Source organism: Sminthopsis crassicaudata, chromosome 1, assembly GCF_048593235.1.
Source record: "Sminthopsis crassicaudata isolate SCR6 chromosome 1, ASM4859323v1, whole genome shotgun sequence".
Taxonomy (NCBI): domain Eukaryota; kingdom Metazoa; phylum Chordata; class Mammalia; order Dasyuromorphia; family Dasyuridae; genus Sminthopsis; species Sminthopsis crassicaudata.
Genome location: NC_133617.1, coordinates 148,353,631 through 148,367,880, shown reverse-complemented (window position 1 = coordinate 148,367,880; position 14,250 = coordinate 148,353,631). Strand labels below are relative to the sequence as shown.

The 14,250-nt window shown below is 37.5% G+C and overlaps 1 protein-coding gene across 3 annotated transcripts in view; it reads right to left on the bottom strand.

Moving 5' to 3' along the window:
- The window catches only part of RAD54B (RAD54 homolog B), a 104,613-nt gene extending 96,560 nt beyond the window's left edge, over window positions 1–8,053 (bottom strand). For 2 of the 3 annotated variants that reach the window (XM_074269351.1, XM_074269363.1), the window contains exon 1: window positions 7,907–8,043. The gene's annotated coding sequence lies outside the window, so the exon portion shown is untranslated. Of the gene's footprint in view, window positions 1–7,906 lie in introns of all 3 variants that reach the window. The other variant, XM_074269341.1, reaches the window with a different exon arrangement.
- Window positions 8,054–14,250: the final 6,197 nt, after the last annotated feature.

Genomic DNA, 14,250 nt, shown 5'->3' with positions numbered 1-14,250 from the left:
GCTTTTACTTTCTGGTATGACCAATGGCACTTGAAGAAGATAGCCCATTTGCAGCTGCAAATCGATCTAGTCCTTCTGAAGAGCAATATGGAACTATACCCAAAGGGCTATAAAACTATACATTCCCTTTGATCTACCAGTGTCACTTTTGTGCCTGTCTCCCAAAGAGATAAAAGAGAGAACAGACCCATATACACAAAAATGTTTAAAGCAGTTTTTTTTTTTGCTTTTTTTGTAATGGCAATGAACTGGAAATTGAGGGAATGACCATGAATGGGGGAATGGCTGAATAAATTATGGTATATGAAAATAATAGAATATATTATTGTTCTATAAGAAATAATGAGCTAACCTATTTCAGAAAAGCTTTAACAGACTTACATGAACTGATGCTGAGTGAAGTGAGTAGAACCAGGAGATCATTGCACATAGTAACAGCCTGTGTGATGACCAACTTAACTGAGATACAATAAAGTATGGTTTAATTCTCTGCTGCTTGTGCTAATTTTGGCTTAGCAATTAACAAGAAGAAAACACAGGTACTTCATCAGCTAACACCATCCATATGTAGAATCATCAGTAATAGCAAATGATGAAGTTTTAAATGCTGTGGATAAGTTCATTTACCTTGGCAGTATACTTACCAGGGAGGTCCATATTGATAATGAAATTGGCAAATGCATTGCCAGAGCAAGCTCAGTATTTGGTAGGCTCCAAAAGAAAGTGTGGGAGAAGAGATTGACTAACAAACTAAAGGTCTACAGAGCTGTTGTGCTAACCTCATTGTTATATGCCTGTAAAACCTGGATAGTAAACCAGCTCCATGACAGGAAACCGAAATGGAAGCATTTAAATTGTGTTAGAAAGATTCTAAAGATCATCTGACAGGTTAAGACACTAGAATGTTGAAGTCCTTTCTCAAATTAAACTGCCAAGCATTCCAACGCTACTGCAAAGAGCACACTTCTATGCTGGCCACAGTGTTCAAATGCCAAATATATGCTTACCAAAAAGACTATTTTATGAAAAACTCACACCAGGTAAGTGCTTACATGGTGGTCAGAAGAAGTGATACAATGACACTTTCAAGAACTTTGGAATTAATTATGTGACATGGAAGCCACTGGAAAATTCATACAGGGTAAATGCTCGCAAGCTGGTTGGAAAAAGTGATACAAGACACTATTTCAAAGTCCGACTCTTTTTGTATAGCAAAATAATTATTTGGACATGTATACATATATTGTATTTAATTTATACTTTAACATATTTAACATATATTAGTCAACCTGCCATCATGGGGAGGGGGTGGGGGGAAGGAGGGGAAAAATTGGAACAAAAGGTTTGGCAATTGTCAATGCTGTAAAATTACCCATGCATATATCTGGTAAATAAAAAGCTATAATTTAAAAAAAAAGAAAAAAGAAAAGAAAAAGTGATACAAGGATATTCTCAAGGTCTCTCTTAAGAACTTTGGAATTAATTGTATGACATGGGAAACACTGGCATAGGACAACCCAGCATTGTGTGACCTCATCAGAGAGTGCACTATAGTCTATGAACAAAACAGAATTGAATTAACCCAGAAGAAACATGAGATGCACAAAATTAGAGAATCCACCCCAAATATTCATAGGGATTATTTGTGCCCAACCTGTGGCAGAGCATTCTGAGCTCTTATTGGTCTGATCAGCCAGTTAGACATACTAACTTGACTCTCTCATAGGAATGTCACTTTGGCCCTCTTTAAAAATGAAGGACAATAACCAACCATAAAAATGATCAATACAGTGACCTAAAACAATTTCAAAAGACTTTGGAAGGAAACTGCTATCCACATCCAGAGAAAAAATTACAGAGACCAAATGAAGATGAAAACATACTATTTTCACCTTTTGTTGTTGTTTGTTTTGTGTGTGTGCATGTGGCTTTTCTCTTTTCTTTTGATTTCTCTTTTTCAAATAGAAATAGGTTAAAAATTGATTGTAAAGCTGTGAGAGGTTGCTGTCATCTCTAGCTTTCAACTCATCATTGCCTGCCCTTGCCTTAGCAAATGATTTCTCAGGCCTTACAATGCCAGTCCTCAACAGTCAGATGTTCCCCACCTCAGCTCTAAATAATACCTGTCTGGCCTCTCCTGCTCAATCTCCTGGTTCATCATGTATGTCCTAATCTCTAACTGTGGACATATCCCAAGAGTCTGTCCTGAAACCTCTTCTATTTCTCCTACCTCTGGCTTCAATTATGAATTCTAAGCAAATTACTCCCAAATCTATTCTAGTCTCTCCCATGAACTCAAATTCCATATCACCAAATGCCTTTTGGATATTTTAAACTGAATATCCCAGTCATCTCAAACTCAAGTTTCAAAACAGAATTCATATCAAACTATCACTCTTTGCAGATGACATGATGGTATATTTAAAGAACCCCAGACTCTGCTAAAAAGCTATTAGAAATAATTCAGAATTTTAGCAAAGTGGCAGGATACAAAATAAATCCACATAAATCCTCAGCATTCTTATACATCACCAACAAAATGCAACAGCAAGAGATACAAAGAGAAATTCCATTCCAAACAAATGTTGAGAGTATAAAGTATTTGGGAATCCATCTACCAAAGAATAGTCAGGAATTATATGAGAAAAATTACAAAACACTTGCCACAAAAATAAAGTCAGATTTAAATAATTGGAAAGACATTCAGTGCTCTTGGATAGGCCGAGCGAATATAATAAAGATGACAATACTCCCCAAACTAATCTATTTATTTAGTGCTATACCAATCAGACTCCCAAGAAACTATTTTAATGACCTAGAAAAAATAACAACAAAATTCATATGGAAGAATAAAAGGTCGAGAATTGCAAGGGAACTAATGAAAAAAAAGTCAGAGGAAGGTGGTCTAAGTGTACCTGATCTAAAGCTATATTATATAGCAGCAGTCACCAAAACCATTTGGTACTGGCTAAGAAATAAAACGGTAGATCAGTGGAACAGATTAGATACAAAGGACAAAAAAGGGTACATCTATAGCAATCTAATCTTTGACAAACCCAAAGATACCAACGTTAGGGACAAAAATTCATTATTCGGAAGAAACTGTTGGGAAAACTGGAAATTAGTATGGCAGAAATTAGATATGGATCCACACTTAACACCATATACCAAGATAAGATCAAAATGGGTCCATGATTTAGGCATAAAGAATGAGATCATAAATAGATTAGAGGAACAGAGAATAGTCTACCTCTCAGACCTGTGGAGGAGGAAGGAATTTATGACCAGAGGAGAATTAGAGATCATTACTGATCACAAAATAGAAGATTTTGATTACATCAAGCTAAAAAGTTTCTGTACAAACAATACTAATGCAAACAAGATTAGAAGGGAAGTAACAAATTGGGAAAATATTTTTAAAAGGAAAGGTTCTGACAAAGGTCTCATTTCCAAAATATATAGAGAACTGACCCTGATTTATAGGAAACCAAACCATTCTCCAATTGATAAATGGTCAAGGGATATGAACAGACAATTCTCAGATGATGAAATTGAAACTATTTCCACTCATATGAAAGAGTGTTCCAAATCACTACTGATCAGAGAAATGCAAATTAAGACAACTCTGAGATACCACTACACACCTGTCAGATTGGCTAAGATGACAGGAACAAATAATGATGAATGTTGGAGGGGATGTGGGAAAACTGGGACACTGATACATTGTTGGTGGAGTTGTGAAAGAATCCAGCCATTCTGGAGAGCAATTTGGAACTATGCCCAAAAAGTTGTCAAACTGTGCATACCCTTTGACCCAGCATTGCTGTTATTGGGATTATATCCCAAAGAAATACTAAAGAGCGGAAAGGGACCTTTATGTGCCAAAATGTTTGTGGCAGCTCTTTTTGTTGTAGCTAGAAACTGGAAGTTGAATGGATGTCCATCAATTGGAGAATGGTTGGGTAAATTGTGGTATATGAAGGTTATAGAATATTATTGCTCTGTAAGAAATGACCAGCAGGAGGAATACAGAGAGGCTTGGAGAGACTTACATCAACTATTGCTGAGTGAAATGAGCAGAACCAGAAGATCACTATACACTTCAACAACAATACTGTATGAGGATGTATTCTGATGGAAGTGGAAATCTTCAACATAAAGAAGACCCAACTCACTTCCAGTTGATCAATGATGGACAGAAATAACTATACCCAGAGAAGGAACACTGGGAAGCGAATGTAAACTGTTAGCACTACTGTCTATCTACCCAGGTTACTTATACCTTCGGAAGCTAATAATTAATGTGCAACAAGAAAATGGTATTTACACACATATATTGTATCTAGGTTATATTGTAACACATGTAAAATGTATGGGATTACCTGCCATCGGGGGGAGGGAGTGGAGGGAGGGAGGGGATAATTTGGAAAAATGAATAAAAAAAAACAAAAAACAGAATTCATTATATACTGTCTCTGCAATCTACTACTCTTCCAGTTTGCTGAAGGTATCATTATTCTACCAATTTCTCAAGATAACAACTGCAAAGTCATCCTATACTCTTCCCTCTTCCTTATTCCTCCACATTTAAACAACTGCCAAGTTTTGCCCTTTTTAATCATATCTCTCTGCAAAATTCTCTTCTCTCTATTCCCAGGGCCACCAGTGCCACAAGTCCTCCCCATCTCCAATCCATACTCCACATTATCTGTCAAAGTGATTATCTTAAAGCATATCATTTCCCTCCTAGTCTCAAATGCAAATTCCTCTGTATGGCATATATAACCTTTCACAACCTTTTAAAACACATCATACATCATTCCTCTTCACACATCCTTCAAACCAGCCAACTGAATTGATGTTAATCCTCATATAGCTCTTCATGTTCTCTCTCTAGGTCTTTGCACAGGTTGTCCCTTGAATATACTATTTACTACCTCAATTCTGACACTTAAAAAATCTCTAGTTTCCCCCAAGGTTCAGCTCAGTCCCAAACCTCTACATCAGTTTTTTCCTGATTCTCCCCAGTTCCCTCACAAAACTACCTTGTTTTTTCAGTATAAATTTTGTATATACTTTTTTATATACATAGTGTAATTTCCAATAAATTGTTAGTTCCTTTAAGAGTAGAGACTGTTTCATTTTTGTCTTTGTATTCCAAGTGCCTAGCACAGTTTTTGGTATTTAGTAAGTACTGTTTATTTGTATAAAGGTGGAGATTAACATTACTTCTTTCTTCTATATTGCTTCCTACTGTAGATGATTCTATAATGTAACTGACTAATTAGCTAGTTAATACTGTATTTTTGCTTTTCTTTTCATTTTTTTGATGAGGCCATTGGGGTTAAATAACTTGCCTAGAGTCAAACAGCTAGGATGTGTTAAGTGTCCAAAGGCAGATTTGGAGTCAGGTCCTCCTGACTTCAGGACTGTCAGTCTATCCACTGTGCCATCTAGCTGCCTTGCTATACTAATTTTTAATTGAGTCTGCACCCAACTAGCTTAAGTTGAGGTCAGGAATCCATATAGGTTAGCTTGAAATTAGTTTAGTTTAAAAGAAAATTTGCCATCTCTCATGCTAGCATTCCCAAAAATAAGCTATGGATATCCATTTGTTATAACCCCCAAAAGATATGTACTTTACTTAAGGGAAAGTTAAGGAAGTTTTTGTCATTCAAGAAGACAGCTAATCTGTTATGATCCTCTAGCAAAAGACTACAAGATATTGATAGGCCCCATAAAACAATGCTGTTCAGTCATTTGAGGTCATGGATCATAGCATAGCCAATACTGTTTGTGGGGTTTTCTTAGCAAAGAAGTGGTTAGAATGGTTTGCCATTTCCTTCTCTAGCTCATTTTTCAGATGAGAAAACTAAGTAAATAGGGTTATGACTTGCCCAGGGTCAGACCTAGTAAATATTTGAGACTGGATTTGAACTGAGATCTTCCTACCCACAGGTCTGGTACCCTATCTCTAAGGAGTACTCCTCTTTAAAGAATGTGATTACCTTTACCTGAATGCTAAAACCAAACAAAGGTCATGTCTCAATCCTACCACCTTTTCTTAACATCTACTAAGACCCCTTCTTTGTTGTGTGTTAATACAAGGGTCATCTCCTTCTCTGGAAGTTGCTGGCTTTGCTGGCACATGATGATAACATCTAATTGTTAAGAGATTTGCCCAAGGTTAGTAAGTTAGAGAGCTAGAATTCTATGACCAGACTTTCACTGCAATTGCATAGTAAATAATGAGCCAAGAATACTTAGCACAATGACTAACACAAAGTAGGTGTTTAATGTTTATTAATAGACATGGCAGACACTTAATAAATGTCTATTGACTAGGAGCCAGGAAGATCTAAGTTCAAGTCCCAGTTCTGCTTTGGTGGCTATTCAACTCAGGGTCAATCTTTGACTTCTTGGTGCCTTTTCTGTATACACACATACACAACACATTCTCTAGTGCCCAGCTTCTTAAAATGTGGTCCACAACCCCATATGGGGACTCATAACTGAATGTGGGAGTCACAAAATTATTATTCATTATTGGTAAATGATTTGTATGCCAGAAGTCACGTAAAAATTTCTCCCAAAAAAAGGGTCAAGAGTGGAAAAATTTAAGAAGTTTGGCTAGGCCATAGGTGTCCAACCCTCTGCTTGAACCAGACTAAAGTGTAGTGGAGAAATAGTTTTAAAATATATACACAGAACTGATAATTTGTGGCTTTTCTCAGTCAATATATTCTGTCATTTCTATTTGAATTTGACATCATGGCTCTATATAACTCTATAAAAATATAATTGTTAGAGGAAAATTCTGATCTGAGAATGAACACTTCATTATGATGGCTCTATGATTACAGCAATAGGTAGAACCATCAGTCAAAAAGCCTTTTCTATAAAAAATGACAGTTATGTCAAGGTTTGCAAGTGTTTTCTATGTATTGTCTCATTAGATCCTCACAATAACTGTGAAAAAGTGCTGTTATTATCTTTATGGTATGAAAGGAAACTAAGCCTAAAACAGCTTATTTTACTTATCCATGGTCCTTAGGCTAGTATCGGAAGGAGGACTTGAACTTGGCCTCCTGACTCCAAGTCCAAATCCAAGTTTAGGCTTGGCTCCTACTCAATCAATAGGCATTTATTAAGTGCCTATCAAATCAATTAACAACCATTTATTATGTATCTGCTTTGTGTTCTAAGTGTTCTTGACTCATTATTTACTAGGCAACTGTAGTGAAAAGAGCATTACATTAAAGCACTTAGTACTCTCATGCTGCACTAGGCTGGGGCAACAAAGAATAGCATAAACAGTTCTTGTCCTCAAAAAGCTTATGGCATAATGGCAACAACATGAAAGTATAAATGAATGGAGAGATATGAGCAGAGATATAGAGATGAATGGATATAGATGAATGGATGGACATATAGCTGAATGGATAGGGAGATATGAATGGCTGGCAAACAAATGGCTATGGATAAATGGATGAGAAGATATAGCTGGGCAGATTGACAGACTGATAGACGAATGGATAAATACGATACTGAGATGAATATATAAAGAGATGAAAGGATAAAATTAGAAAGATGAATGGGATGCAAAGATATGAATGGATAAGTACATGGATAAAGATGGATAGATGGATAGAAAAAAATAGACAGAGCCTGACAGTGATGGCTCAGGAGGCCAGAAGGCCACAAAAAGCGTGTGGGGCAGCCGAGCCTCCAAAGCCCCGGGCTCTAGGGGAGAGCCTTGGGCCACCCTCCCGGGCTGGGCCTGCCCACCCCAATCCCACAATCCTCCTATCTTCCCTTTCCTCCATAGATTTCCAAACCCGGCGCTCCTCCATCCCTCATCAAGGCCTCCCAGGACTTCTACCCCCCTCACCCATCAGGGACCCACCGGCAAGAAGCGGAAAGCACGGATCAGAAGGAGACAGCCGAAGACAGCATACTCTTCCCCTCAGACCTTCCAAGACTCAAGCGTCCCGCCGACAGGGCCGTGCGCTCCGCTGTCGGCCAATCACCGACCAAATCTCATATTACGCATGTGTGACGCAATCTCCGAGGGAAGAGCCGGCACGCCTTGGCGCATGCGTCTAGAGTAGCTTCTGAAAGCTAGTTTTGTTTTCGCTTTCTGCTGCTGGGATCTGTCATATTTATGGCGCATATCAGTTGGAGAGGACGGAAATGGGAAGTGTTCCTCATTGTGTACTCTTCATGAAACCTTTCATTTTAAACTCAAGTCTCACTTAAATTGTAGGGGCTTTTGCCTACAGGGTTTTTTTTTTTTTTGCTATCTTAATAATTATATTTCAAAATACTTTGTTTTCTTTCTAATGCTAAGTATCTTATACATTAAAAGCATCCAAAGAGGGGGTACTTGGAACCCCAGTCTAGACTGTCTCTATCTCCCAGCTAGAGTTATTGCCAGGGCGACGCATCCTCCAGATGAGGAGGACCCGGAAAAATGACTGTAGGAGCAGCAGCCGCCAAGGACTGTCGCGAAAGGGCAGGCCCGGGTGAACCTATGTGACCGCTTTGCGACAAATGCCTGAAACCTACTCGGCCCATCTTCGTTTTCTCTGGATCCGCTGGCGTCGAGGCTCCATTTTCCTTTTGGAGAGGGAAAACCTGGATGCAGGTGTAGGAAGAAATGAGGTAAGTGGTTAAGGATGCTTAAAAATCGAGCTGTCTTCGATTGGAGGGGGAGGGGTCCGGGCTTCCTTTGGAACCCACGGCGTGAGAAAGGGAGGATAACCTGGCTGTTAAGGCGGCGGGAGGGGGGACCGGGAAATTAATCAAAGTTTAAACATTAAGCACCTACTCAGTGCTAAACATTGGGGATTACATTCAGAAGGGAGTTCCTGCCTTACAGGAGTTTACAATGTAACGGGAGCGAGGATGCTCAGGAAGGCTTCCGTGACCGGATTGCCCTTCTTGTTAATATTGGCGCTTTAGCCGTGGTGGGGAGCCTTTGAAATGAGGAATTTTTTTAAGTGCAAGGTCAAGTTCACTTCCTTACTCTCTCAGTCCTAAGACCTTTTCCCACGTGGAGCAGTTTGCCTGAGACGTGCTTCCATTCCCAGATTTTTTCCTGATGTAGTGCTTGTTTTCTCCCCATTCCCTCTGAACCTCCTGAAATCTGATTTTAGCTCGTGTCTTAAACCTCGGCTTAATTTATACGACTTGCTTTTTTGTCAGCTTACCTGTTCAGTTTATAACTTGACCTTCCTTCCAGCTTGTATATAATAACTAACTTCACAACTTCACACTTCCCCAGTTTTTACGCATAGGTTTCCTCGTTTTCTTCTTCTTATTCTTCAACTACAGATTAATTCATGCTAGAACCTAACCGGGTTTGGGATCATCAAATTCAAAACGGAATTTTGTTAGGTGCTAAAATTCATATAGTTTCTGTTGTTGCTCTGTAAAGTGGAACCTAATTCTACTTTCCGCGTTCATTTTAATTCAATATGAATGGACACTGAAAATGAATCAAGTTTTTACTCTTCTCTGACTAGACTTTTCTGTCGAAATCTGAATGGAAATGGGGGAGAGGAGAAGTTCTGGTTTGTTTGTCCTTCCTTCCCAAAGAAGACCTGGACCTCAGGGAGGTAAGCCACAACATGCAGATGAGTTGGATTTAAATGAAGAAGAACTGTGCTAAAACACCAGCCTCATTTTCTCCTCCAGACACAAGATAAGACATCAGGATGTCTGGAGATGGCTTTGGATGCAGTGGGAGACCTTGGCCTTTTTAAGCTAAAATCTTTTAACAGGTCTTAGTTTGACTGAGGCAATGCTGGTTTAGTGATTAAGACTGGGTAAGAATTGAGGCATAGGATGGCCTCTTTTACCATAAAAAAGAAATCTTATCTGAGAGGGGAAGACCTTCTGGGTTTCTGGCTAAAACAGAAACAATTGCTATTTATCTTCACTCAGTCTGTAAACTCCCAAACTGTGACCAATTGAGGCTTGACCTGGGATCTATTGTTGGTCAATGAAAGAGAGCCTAAGTGATTTGAATTTAAGACATGGTCCTTAAGAAATATAACCAGTAAACCAGAAGATATATCTTGGGAGGTTTCAGCATCATAAATTTTTTTTTTTAATATTGTTAATATTTCTGAGTCAATTGGAGAGATTTCATTAAATAAAACCTACCATGATTTCTGGCTGTATCAGTTCCACCTAATCTGATCTGTTTGTTGTTGTTCAGTCACGTCTAACTCTTTGTGACCCCTCTTAAAGTTTGCCATTTTCTTTTCCAGCTCATTTAACTGATGAAGCAGAATTAAGTGACATGCCGACAGAGAGATGAATCTTCCTTACTTCAGGGCAGGCTTTCTACTCACTGCCACACCAACTACTTATATGATTACTATAAAAGCCTGGTTTTCTTTCTTTTTTTTGGAGGGATAAACCAGATTTATAATTTCATCAGTAGTATGGGGCATTGTCTCTTCTGAAGAAACCCTCTCTGCCACTACAAAGAAGTACAGAAGTGGAAAGAGAAAGAAAGTTTTACCCTTGAGGAATTTACAGTCTAGTAGGAAATGGGTTTGGGGAGCATTGGGATCTGGACATAGAGAAGTTTAAAGCAGTGCAGCCAGGTGGGAAATGAAAAGATGGTTGGCCTGTGGAGCCTTTCTTAAATTAGAGGGGCCCTAGGACAGAATAAGAGTACTGGATGTGACTTCTAGAACTGGTATCTTTCAGGATTGTGAGGTCTTGGATGGACCCTAGCAAAGAAGTCGGGGAAAGTACAGCCAGGGTAAGAAATGAACCAGGCTGCAAATTATAGTTTTAGAATTTTACTTGGGGCACTGAGTGGTTCATAATTTGCCTAGGGTCAGATTAAGTTTGTGAGGTTATATTTGAACTCAGATTTTCCTGGCTCCAGAGCCAGCACTTCTTCCATCCTTTTGAGTGTGTGTATGTGTGTAGAGTAACTGAGTTTTCTTCCAGATGTATTAAATCAAGTTTTTAATTATCTACACATGCTCATAGACAAGCATAAGATTATACTAGTGTAAGGACAAAACCCAAAATTGGTAAACATGCTGGAGGGAGTATATCCCTGGAGTCCATTCCCAGGAAAAGAAAATTTAGAGATAACAATCTAGTCATTTCTGCCTGTTCTTGTTTATAATCCTTACTTTGTGATACTAGTTAGAGGAAATGTCTTACTACGTAAGCAAGAGGGGATAAGATACAAAAAGAAGTTATCCATCTAGAAGGATATCACATCAGAAAAGGATCTATTAATGTGTAGTTTATTTTTTCCTCTCTGGAGTGTGTCATGAGACACCATTTTAGTATTCTTCCTTAAGTCCCAAACTCTATTTGTAGGTATCAGTGATGGAAGAAATCAAACCATCAAGGACCCCAAGACCTAGCTCCCATCATTTCCTTCTCAACAATCAGGTTTATTTGGTTATCTTCTCCTGCCCCCAGTATGAGGGGCAAGTTTTGACTTGTTATCTTTCCCTACAGAGTCCCAAGAAGAGCTTAAAATCAGACTTAATCTTCAGAATGAACACTAAATCACCATCAGTACTAAACTTGTCCTTGAATCAGAGAGGTCATTATTTTGTGACACATAGACCAAGAAATAGACCTAGAAGATTTGCTACTGTGAAATTCATTATTTGATGAATTTTTTATTTCATTTAATTTTTTCCAATAAAAATAATTTTAAAGACAATTTTCAACCTTTATTTTTTGAATGACTTTGAAGTCCAAAATTTTTTCCCTCCCCAAGATGGCAAGAAGCCTGATATAAATTATACATTTGCAGTCATGTAAAACATTTCCAAGTTAGTCATGTTGTGAAAGAAGAAATAGACCAAAAGGGAAAAAAGTGAAAATAATATATACTTTGATCTGCATATCAGTTCATGTAATTTTTTTTTCAGGTTTCTCTGAAATAATCTGTTCATCGTTTTCAGTATTCCATTATATTCATGTACAAAAAATAGCTACTATAAAAATTTTTGTAGGTCCTTCCTCCTTTATAAGATCTTTTTGCTAGATCAAAGATCACAGTGTGCCCTTTAGGCATAGTTCCAAATCGCTCTCTAAAATAATTGAATTAGTAAAACATTAAACTTCTAGTTCTGTTCAAATGTTTACAAAAGTATGTTACATCTGCAAGATATCTATTCCTTTCCTTAACACAAAACAAACAGTTTTCATAATATATGCACTTTAAACTGGCATTATTTTAAATTGTTATTCAATGTATTTACATGTTTATCCTAGTACCTTTAGATAAATCAGGCAATTTGAAATTAATTAATTTTGTATTTTTATAAAATTGGCTTTTCATATCTTTTTAGATATAGAGATAGATGATAAAGGTAATGTAGAAAGGTAAACATAAATAGGTAAAGTTGTGAATTCCTGGCTTAAAAATTTCCAAATTTGAAAAGATTTGCGCTAACTTTTATTTTCTTACCTGTTTATTGGCAAAGTAAATTGAAAGTTTGTTTGAAATCAATTTTGTAGAAAACTTCTAAAAGTGACCTGAGCTGGAAAAGAACAGATCATACAGAGCTCTGCACCTGATGTTTCTAGAGAAGAAAGACATCTACTTTTTCCCCTGGCATCTTTTTTCTGTAAGATCTACTTATCTAAGGAGACTGCCCCCTTCGATTTTGTCAAGCACTATCCATTTTTCCACTTTGCCTTAAACATTGTCTTCCCTCACAAGTCCCTATAAATCCTTGGTGAAGTGTTTGTTTTTGATCTAAAAGAGATGGCCAAATGACTATCCTTTTTAATTGAATAATCTGTTGATTTGTTAATAAAATTATTAAATTATTCTCCCCCCCAAAAAAAAAAATTAAAATGATTGGATCAGTTTACAGCTCTGCCAATAATGCATTAGTGTCCTAATTTTCCTATGGACCCCCCCCCCTCTCCTTTTTTTTTCCCCCCTGAAGCAATTGGCGTTAAGTGACTTGCCTAGGGTTACACATCAAGGAAGTATTAAGTGTCTGAGGTCAGATTTGAACTCAGGGTCAGTGCTGTATCCATTGTACCATCTAGATGCCTCTGGACCCCTTTCTTAAGGAATCCTTAACTCAATCTAATAGGATCTCATTGCCTATTTACTCCCTTTTTTTCTCTCTTCTTCCTCCTCTTCCCTCATCTACTAGACTTTTGTCTCTTTGCAAATTGGATAATCCCAATCTTATCCCATTCTGAAATGTCCCATTCTGAAAAATACAGACTAGTTCCTTTGTGCTTTCTTTCCTGATTGACAACTTATCTTCCTTTATATTGCCTACTCTACTACTTGGAAATAGTTTGGCTTGAGTACTGTACTCAGGAGAATATCAGGAAGACAGAATGTTATGCCAAATAGCATTCTGCAACAAAACTTGTTTCTTAATTGTATTATTAGTATTCTTAATTTTTGATGTCATCTTTCTCTAATTTATGTACCAAATCAGAAATTTTTTTTCCTAATTATAGTTTTCCATAGCCCAAGATAGCAAATATCTAATGAATTAGAGATAGAGCAGAAACTTTAAACATTTGAGAGAATTTGCCTTATTTCCATGAAACAAGGAGGCACTTCAGTCGTTCTGACCTATAACTTGGCACCAGATAACTTCAGATGAAAGAATGAGGCTGGGGACCACACACAGCCCTGCCTCAGTTAAATCTACTTCACTTGCAAGTCATGGCATCACCTTCCTGATGGTCCTGATTCTTTTCCAGAAGGATAGACAAACAACAAGCTATTCTAGAATCACCTTAATTACACTCTTGTAGTTGGGAGGATGAGAGAAAATTATGCACTCTGTGAGTTTTAGGCACAAGCCTGCCAGAAGTAATTTTTATTCATTTACATAATTTTAACATAAGCTTTTCTGCTTAAAGAGAGAGTCAAACATGAATATCCCATGACTCTTTAAAATCTTCTTTCAAGCCATTTTCAAGGATTAGTAGCTTAAAGACATTTCACTGCATTAGGGGGAAAAAAAAAAACGAGCTCAGTAAAAGTTCAATTAACATTTTGCTTCATAAAACTGAATAAAAGCCTTCAAGAATCATTTTCATAAAACCACTCATTTCTATCTTTAACCACTCCCTTTAAGGATTCTCTTCTTTGATCAAAAGTGAACTCAAAAGATATTTGTGTTAACTGAAGGGATTTAAAATTATCCCATCTACAACAGAAGAGACTGAGGCATAGCCCTAAACCAACAACCCTTCGTTAAAGAGTCCATG